This window comes from Corylus avellana, chromosome 3 (genome assembly GCF_965113065.1).
Source record: "Corylus avellana chromosome 3, dhCorAvel1.hap1.2, whole genome shotgun sequence".
In the NCBI taxonomy this organism is placed as follows: Eukaryota; Viridiplantae; Streptophyta; class Magnoliopsida; order Fagales; family Betulaceae; genus Corylus; species Corylus avellana.
In genome coordinates, this window is record NC_142492.1 from 31,420,727 (window position 1) to 31,431,703 (window position 10,977).

Sequence of the window (10,977 nt, forward strand, 5' to 3'; positions counted from 1 at the left end):
CTCTCCCTTCCCCATTTTCGTTCCCTCATTTCTTCCCCGATTTGTGTTTCTTTTCTTTTTTGTATTTGTTTTTGGATTTCGCTTTCGTTTCCCTGTTGTTGTTCTTTGTTTGCTTGTTTATTTTTTCTTGTTAGGTGTTTGTTTGGGCATATTTTGTGGGTGCCGCTCATGGGGGATTCACTCAAACTTTACCCCAATTCTTTGAGTGCGCCGCCGATCTCCTCCGCACTAGCTTTGCCGTTTACTGTCTTCTGTTGGGTCTTTTCACGCGTCCCCACCGCGATGTACTTCCAGCGCCATCTACGCATCGGTTTTCGACAAGCACGCGATCGGCTTTTCTTCCGGCTGCTGTCATCCGCCTAGTGTGCTCCTATTTTTAAATTTTTAGTTGTATTGCTTTGTTTTTCCCTGTATTTTTCTTGTTTTCTTGCTGCTTGTAATAAGGCCACGTCCTCTCTCTTGATCTACTCGCTTGTTATTTTGGTCCAGACCCTGGGGGTTGTGGATGTGAACGATATCCTGGCTTCCGGGTTCAGGAGGATGTATGTCGGCATGAGGTCCTTTTGATCCCAAGGTCGAGGAATAAAAGCTACCTATGCATGAGTTTGTGTCTGCCTAGCGCAGATCTGTTATTCCAACTGAAGATTAGTTATAGGTTAGCGGATGTTTGGCGTCTTTGATGTGTAATCTTTAAGTTACGACTTTGATCTTTTAGCTTCGGCTAGGATCTTTCAGAACGTTATGTTCTGTGATTGTAAGAGTTTTAATGCTCTTAATTCCTCTATTAATGAGATAAGAATGATTTTCCTTCCAAAAAAAAAAAACAGTTGTGCCACACGAAATTTGCCCAATTCTATATTTTTGTACCAATTAGTAACATATTTAACAATTAATAAGAATTCAGAAGCCCGCAGATCACCGATCCTTGGATGAGTAACAACAAAAACAGAGAGTAACACAAATGGTACATCTAATACAACCTCCTCCTCCTTCATAAAAGAGTCGATCAATTTAAATTGAAGATCTAACCAATATGATAGATGCCCATAAACAGATAAATCATACACGGGGCTTTGAGTTAGTAAAATTGCCTTTATAAAGCTTCCTTGGAACCTAAGCAGCATAGAATTACAGCATATAATATTATAATATTTTGATATATGATTTTAATACAATAATGATTATTGAATATTTGATTTTATGCAAAGTGTGTGTCCCAATAATCATATACCAAGTTTGGAAGCCCCAATCGAAGACAAAAGAAAGAAAATATGCTTCTTTTTTTTTTTTTTTTAAATGATCACTGTTTTTTTTGGTTTTTTTGCTTTTATGAAAAATACTGGGTATTCTCTTGGCGTTCTCGTAGTCCTTAGTTGATATTATTTTTAAAAATCGAGTGAGAGAAATAAGGATAGAGTTTTCATCCAAAAAGTGAAAAGACAAAAACACAACTCAAATATAATTAAGTGGATACTCTCGTTGAAATGAATTGGAAAGCATCATGTTTCACAATTTGTTGTCAGAAACAATCCAGGTAATAAATATAAAAGAGTTCTTATAGGATTCATTTGTCCAAGTAAGTGAATGGACAACCCAAAACTTGTTTAGACATGCAGCTCTACATTAAATCTCTTATATTTGATGGTTTGCTAGCAATTCGGGCATCGAGCATCAAAATTGCTAAAAATCTATATATAGTACCATCTAGGGATGAAAATGAGGATGTAGATGCAGTTATTAGCAATATCTTTTGCTTGAAATTTTTTTTTAAAAAACCGTCATAGTGTCACATAAGCACCAATAACAATCCAACATGTGTCCCTTAGAATATATATATAACAAATTATAGGGAGCGGCTTTTAGGTCTCCAAGGGGTAGTTCAATTGATTGGGGACCACGTCTTATGAAACGGATGTTACTAGTTCGAATTCCCCCTCCCTTCTCTTGTGTGGACATGATAAAAAAAAAAAGAGCGGCTTTCAGGGTGGTTCAACCACTTCTATGGCCAATATCAGTGGTTCGATCATCACATTTTTTCTTTCTTTTCTTTTCTTTTTTAATTTTTTTATATTTATATATTTTTCTTTTTCTTTTTTATTTATTTTAGAAGACACTTGTTATTTTATTATTGGTACTGACATGGCAATTGGCGGTTTTAGTCAAAATTTAAAATAGAAGTTAAATAGTGAGGAGTTATTTGTCATTTTTTACTTACTATATGAGTTTTAAGCCATTTTTATACCCTAAAAGCTCTTTATAAATCGATAAAAATTCAGGATTAATTTTACATTTATCCCAAAATTTTATCAAAAAAGTGTTGCAACATATATTTTTAACGACGCATTGCGTCGTCTTAATTACTTTAAGGAGAAAGTCTATGTACTCCTTAAACTACCAACCTATAGTTAATATTTCTCATAATTATTAATTAAGTCAATGTCTCTCAAAATTACCAAAAAAAGAGTTTTCTTTTTACTTACTATATGAGTTTTAAGCCATTTTTATACCCTAAAAGCTATTTATAAATCAATAAAAATTCAGGATTAATTTTACATTTATCCTAAAATTTTATCAAAAAAGTGTTGCAACATATATTTTTAACGACGCATTGTGTCGTCTTAATTACTTTAAGGAGAAAGTCTATGTACTCCTTAAACTACCAACCTATAGTCAATATTTCTCATAATTATTAATTAAGTCAATGTCTCAAAATTACCAAAAAAAGAGTTTTCAGTGTCCCACCAAAGGCCTATAAAAGGATAAAAATGACTTTAATTATTTTTTAAAATAAAACAAAAATATTTTTATAAATTAAAAAAAAAAAAGTCAGGGTGATCACTGGCCGAGCCTTGGGATAAATGGTAAAGAGCGGCTTAACCACTCCCAAAGCGGCTTTTCATTGTTTATAATTTCGTCCTTGTTAATTTTCTCCCAAATAAGTAGGACTAACAATTTAACCCATGACTTACTAACACGTCACATAATTTTAGGATCAGGGTTTATGTTGACCCGTTTAATAAACAGGTCGTGTCGTGTTAACTTGTGACCCGTTTATTTTTTTATTTTTTTTAACTTAAATTTTTAACAAAAAAAATATATAAAATTCATTCATTTGTTTTGTATTGTATGCTATAGTCGGTGGAGGGAGGGGGGACAAATGCCCCCCTCACCTCCCAAAAATTCTTCTAACTTCTTGTAAAATTTTCTTAGATTTTATGGTTGCCCACCCTCATCCACTCATCATGGGGCATTAAAAACACCAGCAAATATTTCTCATGAGGACTGAGATTCACAACTCCATTTTTTTTTTTTTGTCACTGCTGGTTTGTTTTTACTTTCAGGCGTTTAGGAAATCTGTAAAATTAGGTCAGACGTAGGCTGAAGAAGGAAGAGTGGCTTTTTTTCTTTTTTTTTTCAAAATGCACCGTATAGATAAGCAAAACCACTGAGTTGACATGGGTGAATTTTCACCCAACAAGCTGGTGGGCCCCGGTGACTTGCTTTTCTTACGAAACACTTGTTTTGTTTAAGCCACTGGGTGACGTGGGTGAATTTTCACCCATCTGACTAATTTTGTTTTACCCAGTAAGTTATTTTTTTACCCAAGACTTTGGATGCTGAGCTTTATAACCTCTGTACATCTTATTAACACGACGCCATTTTATTTAAGAGAACAAAATGCATGAATGTAAATATTCAGGACTAGACATAACAACCTAGTGTAGTAGTGTTAGGTTGGGGGGCTTCTCTTCATTTCCTGTCTCTTGAACTTGCTTCTTCTTCTTCTTCTTCTTCTGCAATATCATGTGATTTGTCTAGAGGGAAGACTCGATTAGCCTTATTTCAAATAAAAAACTAATGAAGCTTCTTTGTTCACAAGTGACCTGCACCTATCTACGTGTATTATGACTTCTTAGGGAGGCTTTGAGTCTCTTTATATTGCTGATTCAAAGGAATTGGCTACTTTTAGTTGCAGTGCAGTGAATTCTAATATCTGAGGCATGCAATTGATTTAGTTTTTATATTTAGATTATTTTTTAAAATAATTGTTCTTTTAATACATATAGTTTTTGTCACATATATATAGTTAAGATTATGGATAACAACAATGATTTTCTTGAGCTCCAATCAAATTTTAAACGAACTCATATCGAGTTAGGTTTAGCAAATTTGGCCATAGATCCTTGCTTAAGAAAAAAAAAATACAATTACCATCATAATTATATAGACCAAATTCAAAAAGTATATCTCAAAAAGACTTTATCAACTAGTTAACCGTGATTTTCTAAAAACAAAGTCCGAAAAACCTGGGGTCTTTTTGTTAAATTATTTATCTATTTCGTTAGTTATATTTTTTAATATTTTAAATCAATTTTTGTTCAGCTTTAATTTTTTTATTCATTAAAAAAAATATTGACCCCTTTAAACCAAAATCCCCATAGATGTCCATTGGAATTAGACACGTATTTTAAAATTGAGCTAAATAGATTGTCCATATGTTTGTTGAATTTATGCAAATTATTTTAAGATATGTTGAGATGTACATGTTCAAGCTCAATCAACACAAATAATAGATCCTTGAATTAGCTTTGTTGTTTTGGAGGCTTTCTATCAATTCTCCCACCCACCATTTTTTTTTTTCAATTAAAAACCGCCACATTGCTGCTTGGTTTATGGGATTTTGCATTTTTTGGTTAGGTTATAAAAATTAAAATGACTGTACTGTTGTCGTATTGGGTCGGGTCGGGTTGTGTTGGGTCGAGACCTATTGACAGCTAAACTAAATGTGTTCACAGGTCGGGTCGTGTCAACCCGAAACGAAATGACACGTTTATCTAAATAGGTTACACATGTCGTGTCATGTTACTCGTTAAGAAAACCTGTCGTATTCAAGTTTAGGTGTTCGACATGTTTATATAAACGTGTTGGGTTCGGGTCGGCATAAACGGGTTCGCAAGTCAACCATATTGACACGAACTCGACACGCCAACCCGTTTTGTCAGCTCTACAAATAAATACGAATTCCTCAGCCTCTCATAGCTTAATACTATTTATGTATCGTTTATTTACTACAACTACAACAACATATTGACAGAGTGAGAGCTATACACAGAGAGAGACCGAAAAATTGGCAGCATCCCAGTACTGCATCCAAGTCGAACGACGATATACCGAAAGAGTTCGAGTTCATGTTCCAACCACGAGGAAAAGTTTCTCCGTGCAATAGTGAATGCTGGCCGGCCGGCGTAGTACTGGCCGCAACTTCGGATGTTCCAAGTTGTGAATCGTGGCCCCGTGGGACACAAATTTTTTATAAACTCGCTTGTAGAAAATTATTTTTAAAACTAGTCTTGCGTCTTTAGTATATATATATATATGCTTTTGACTTGTTTTTTAAATAACTTAAAATGCACATGTCATTTTTTAAAATGGATTTGAAAGAATTTCATTTTTTTCTTTTTTTTTGGTAAGAGGAACCAACACAAACAACAAGAACAAATAGAACCAAAACTAACAGGGGGGTGGATCTTTTCCACTACAAATGGGAAAAGAGGGGGAATGGGGCAAGTGAATGGGAATGCAGCCGGAATGAACTCTAGCCGCGGCCCAATAAGCCACATGGTGGGCGCAGAAGTTTGCACTTCTGTGAACTTTTCTTGCCTTCCAAGAGGAAGACGGGGGAATCATAGCAATGGAATCGACAATAATGTTCTCAATTTTCCAATCTTGAATCAGAGGCCGGTGTTGGAGCGCCATGATGACAATAGAAGAGTCTCCTTCCAAAATAAAATCTGAGATGTTGAGAGAGATTGCCAAAGAGACAGCAAGAGACAAAGCCAAAGCCTCCCCATAAGTGGGGTCAGATGGAGGGCTGATCTTTGAAAGAGCCTTAATAATCTTGCCACTTGAATCTCGGCAGACTGCACTTTGAGCAGAAAAGGAGTCTCTCACAGCAGTATCAAAATTTATCTTGAAAGAATTTGCTGTAGGAGGGAGCCATTTTTCCATATGTGAAGATGAGAGCCCTTTCCAAGCCAAGAGGTGATCCAAAGAAACTTTTTTAATGATCCGAGATAAAGAAAGAGCATCAGGAATTTTTCCATCATGAACTGCCTTGTTCCTGTTAAACCACAGCAAATCACAAAAAACAGAGGCAAAAATTTGAAAAAGATGAACATCCGATTTTTTTGGTAAGCCAAGAAACAAAAAAGGGTTGATAATACAATTCAACCAATCTGACATACTAAAATTTGACCAAACCAAAGAGTCTAAAGGCCAGAAAGAATCTCTCCAAATAATCCTTGCAAAACTGCACCGGAAAAAAAGATGACCAAGAGAATCAAAATCAGATTTGCAAAGAGGACAAACCATATCAGATGAAGAGATATAAAAAACTTCACTGAGCCTAGATTTGGTTGGAATGATGTTCCAAGCCATTTTCCACAAAAAGAATTTCAGCCTATCACTAAGATTAAGCTTCCACAATTTTTTCCAAGAGGAAGATGAAACAGAATTATGGAGAGGGGAAAGGGAATTATTTCTAATAAGTTTATAAGCTGAAGAGGCTGAAAAGGAGCCATTGGCAGAAGAGGTCCACAAAAAGCTGTCACTTTGAGAAGGGATGGGTTTGATTTTTCCAATCTCAGCCACTGAAGAGGGATCAAAGATAGAATTCAACAAGGGAAAATTCCAGGAATTTGTGGATTGAGAGAAAAGATCTTTAACCAAAAGATGAGGGAAAACATTACTGCTATTATTAAGGGGGATTGGCTTAAAGGAAGGAAAGGTTGGGATCCAAGGTGAGTCCCAAACCGGCAGAGAGGAAAACCTATGAATTTTGTAACAGGCTCCTTGAGACAAAAGTTGCCGGGATTTTAAAATCCCCTTCCAAAGCCAAGTACTAGCAGAATTTAGGGAGGAAGAGAGGAAAGGAAAAGAACAGAGATACTTACCTCGTAGCTGGCTACTGTTGAAATTTGTGAGAACCTTCCAACCTAGTTTAGCAATAAGAGCTTGATTGACATCCTTCATCCGTTTAAACCCCATCCCACCCAAAGCACGAGGAAGGCAAAGAGAATCCCAAGACTTCAAAGAGAGATTTCTAGCTTTTCCAGGAGGAAAACCCCACCAGAAATTTTTGAACATCTTGTCCAAATTCTTGCAGATTCCTCTAGGGAGGAGAAAAGTACTCATTGCATAAGTGGGGATAGAGGCTGCCACAGATTTAATCAAAATCGTTCTACTTGCTTGAGAAAGAGACTTTGAACGCCAACCTTCCATTCTCCTTTGTACACTCTCAACAATCCCATGAAAGGGCTTGGACTTCGAATTTCCAAATAAAATCGGCAGCCCCAAATAGACAGACTTAATTGGGTTATAGGTGAAAGGAAGAATAGAGAGGATGTTTCTGATAGAGCTTGGGAAAGTATTTTTGCTGAAATGAATGGAGGATTTGTTTGCATTGATGGATTGACCAGACCAACGTGAATACTTCTCAAAACAGCTACTAATGCAAGATGCTTCAGCACATGACGCTTTACCAAAAATCAGCAGATCATCTGCATACAAAAGATGGGAAATAGCAGGGCAGTTTCTCGCAATTTTTAGGCCTTTTAAATTCCCAGCCACTTCCTCTTTAAACAAGAGCCTCGAGAGAACTTCAGTGCCCAAAATGAATAAAAAGGGGGACAGGGGATCACCTTGCCGCAGCCCTCTAGCCGGGGAAAATCTGCCAAAAGGGCTCCCATTAATCATCACCGAGAAGGAAGAAGAAGAAATACAGATCTTAATCCAATTTATCCAAGTTTGGTGAAACCCCAATCTCTGCATCACAAAGAGGATGAGATTCCACTCCATCCTATCAAAAGCCTTCTCCATATCCATTTTAAGGAACATAAAACCACATTTTCCCTTTTTGTTCTTAAAAGCATGTAATAACTCATGAGCTAGAATAGAGTTATCTTGGATATTTCTGTTTGGAACAAAAGCCGATTGAGTCGGGGAAATAATTTTAGGCAACAAGATCTTTAGCCGAGAAGCAAGAATTTTGGAAATTATCTTGTAACCAATATTGCACAAACTGATCGGCCTGAAATGATGAACCGAGTGAGGACCCGATCTCTTTGGCACGAGAGCAATGAAAGTATGATTTTGATCCTGAAGAAGCAGATTATCTTTGAAGAAACCCCACACAAACCCAAGAACATCATCTTTGACAGTGGCCCAAAACTTCTTGTAGAACAAGGCTGTAAATCCATCCGGGCCAGGGGCTTTGTTGGAACCCAGGCTAGCCAAGACTTGAACAATTTCAGACTCTGAGGGGATGGAGCAGAGAGATATATTTTCTTCATCCGAAATGATAGGCTGAAAAAGATCTACCAACTCATCATCAAAACTAGAAGAAGAAGAGGAGAACAGGTTCATAAAATGGCTCACAAAAGTACCCCCAATCTCGGCCCTTTGAGAAACCCAAGCCCCAGAATCTTTCTGAAGAAAATCTATAGAATTTGACCTTCGTCGAATGAGAGTTGAAGTATGAAAGAATCTGGTATTTAGGTCTTTGCAAGTCAGCCATAGTTCCCTAGATTTGCTCTTCCAGAGAATTTCTTCCTTAATCAAGAGCTCTTCCAGCCCACTTTTAATATCAACTTCCAAAATAGAATTTGAGTCACTAGGAGAATTGTTCTGAATAGAGTCAAGCTGTGCAAAGGCAACTTTTATCTGAGACTGAATATTGCCAAAATACAGATTATTCCACTTTTGAAGAGCTGCCCTAGTATAATTCAGCTTCTTAACGAGACAAAAGGCCGGATTCCCATTGATAACAACTCTCCAGGCTTCATCAATAACTTGACTACAGGTAGGATCCCGAGTCCAGAACTCCTCAAAACGAAAAGGCCTAGGGATGAAAACTGGAGAAAGAGAGGAGTTAAGGAGAATGGGACAATGATCAGAGGAGAATGCTGGGATATGAAGTAGAGAAAATTCAGGAAACAGATGCACCCAATTGCTAGAGGCAATCCCTCTATCCAACCTTTCCTTGATTAAATTCCTCCCCTGCCTATAATTGCACCAGGTGTACAGATTACCAGTAAACCCAAGATCAACCATATCAGCAATGTTCATAAAAGACCTGAAGGGGCAATTCGAGGAACTAGCATGAGGCCTCCCCCCCAATTTCTCAGAGCTATCTAAAATGTGATTAAAATCCCCAATACATAGCCAAGAGCCACCAACATAACCAATCTCAGACAGGGAATCCCAAAAAGCAGACCTGTCACGCTTCTTAGGAGGGCCGTAGACACAGGAGAGAATCCAAGGATTGTTTGGAGGGTCAGAGTAACACCAAGCCGAGATGATATTTTTATTCTGAACAAAACATTCAAGCTCTACTCCATCACGCCAGGCTAGCAACAGACCCCCTCTAGAGCCAGAAGGAGGAACCTGAACTAATAAGTAAAACCCAAGTCTATTTAGAATATTAGAAGCAGAAGAAGAAGCTATCTTTGTTTCAGAAAGTAAAAGAACATCAGGATTGAGATTCCTGATTAACACCCGTAAGCTTCGGATTGCAGAGGGACGAGAGAGCCCTCTACAATTCCAGGAGAGAAGCTTCATGTAACATTTGGGGGCATGGCAAAGCCTGCCTCCTCAGCTTGATCAGACACACAATTCTCCTCCACAACTGAAACAGGAACAATACGAGATTCTCTCTTCTGTCTAGCAGCTTTAAAAATCCGTCTAGCTGGCATCTTAGGCGAATCCTCATTGTACTTCAAAGAAGGCTGAATCTCAGATGGGGGGAAGACCCCCTTAGCCAGAGAGGTGCCCGGCCCTTTTTTGGAGGGAGGCAAAACCTCAGAGGATCTAATTCTTTTAGGAACCGGGGAGCAGAGAGGATCCCCATCATCAGCAAGAGCATGGTAGGAGAAACCATCCAAGAAGGTGGTAGGACTGGTGAGAAGATTTTGGTTGGGTTTACAGGGATGAGTATTAGAGATAGAAATTTTTGGAGGTTTTAGATGGTACGGGCTGACTCTGGAATTTTTAGGAGGCTTTGGGGACAATTTTTTTTGAATGTGTTTTTTGTCTTCAGAACGATAAAGAGGAGATGTTGTATGGGCTTGTAATTTTATAGTGGAAGGGTTGGTATTATTTGAGGGGGGAGCAATAGGCATGGATTCATGAGTGGGTTTCGAGGAACACTTTAGAGTTGGGCTAAGGGCTTGAGATGTGGAAGGGCTGGGCTTTCCAGACCAAAGAGAAGTAACTAGGTTTTTGGAGATGTTTGGGTCCGAAAGGAATTGAAAGATATTTATGTTGGGGAGGGAATCAGATGTGGGAGTGAAGTGATAGGAGGGTTGATTTAAAGGAGTCTGGGCATTTATTGTGGTAGTGTCTTCAAGGAAGGCTGATGTGATTTTATTCATATTCGGTGCATTTAAGAAGAGGGAAGGTGGGGAAGGCAATATTATGGGGCAAACTTTCTCTATAGTAGCTGACGTGGAGGCTTGGGCATCGTTAGATGACCAAGGTTGGTGGAGATTAGAACATTGGGCAGTGTGAGCGACTAAAACATCGTGTTTTACAAGTGACGTACAAGCATGGGAAAGATATAAACCAGATTGTGAGTTGGAGCGAGATACCTGGGAGTGTGCTGACTCAGGATTCTCTAACTCGGGAACCAGAGGAGAGGCCTTTTCCCCAATCTCTTCAACTACTTGCGGAGGCGCAAAGGAGCTGAATTTAGAGAAGGATGAGGCAAACAAAGGCACTTTGTAACGTTCTACCAAATCTGGATCCATCACAGCTCTGCAGACTTGCTTCTTATGCCCTATCAAACCACATTGAACACAATAATCACCCAAGCGTTCATACTTCAACTGGCACCAAAGGGAATTTCCACCCTCTCGATCATGCAAAAAACCTGGCTTCAGAGGTTTTCTCACATCAATCTCCACCAAAATCCGGAGATAA